Source organism: Sardina pilchardus, chromosome 9 (assembly GCF_963854185.1).
Source record: "Sardina pilchardus chromosome 9, fSarPil1.1, whole genome shotgun sequence".
Lineage (NCBI taxonomy): Eukaryota > Metazoa > Chordata > Actinopteri > Clupeiformes > Clupeidae > Sardina > Sardina pilchardus.
In genome coordinates, this window is record NC_085002.1 from 11,110,538 (window position 1) to 11,111,115 (window position 578).

Consider the following 578-nt stretch of genomic DNA (forward strand, 5'->3'; position numbering starts at 1 on the left):
TTGGGTTGGGCTGGAGTGTTGGAAGGGAGAGAGACGGGGAGGGAGGGGAAGGGGGGATACGAGTGAAGAGGATCTCCATCTGTCTGAGAGGGTCAGACAAGAGCAACGCTTCAGATCTCTCAATCCAAGGTCTCAGGAGCAGCACAGGGACTGCAGATAAGAGAGGGACAGAAAGGGAGGGAGAGGGAGAGAGAGAGCAAGAGGGAGGGATTGGGAGAGAAAGTGAGATAGAGGAAGAGGGAGAGAGAGTTGGAGAGGAAAGGAGTGAAAGTGTATGAAGTAAACATTTTGATAGCAAGCGGATATTTTCATAGTCCTCTCTGCTGCTTCAACTCGCCATCTAAGATCACATTCTTGGCTATTTTTCAAAATCTCGCTAATTAGCTTTGTTCAAGTTAATGATTTGACTTTCAACAGTGAATGCAAATGATGCCATTCAATGTTACAAACAAAACAGTAACAACTCTGTTTTGCAATTTTAGGAAACAACCAATATTGTAATCACAATTACGTACATTTCTTTAGCTATGATCAAACGAGCGAATGATTGAAGGGGGGAAAAACACAGAGCCAAAAAG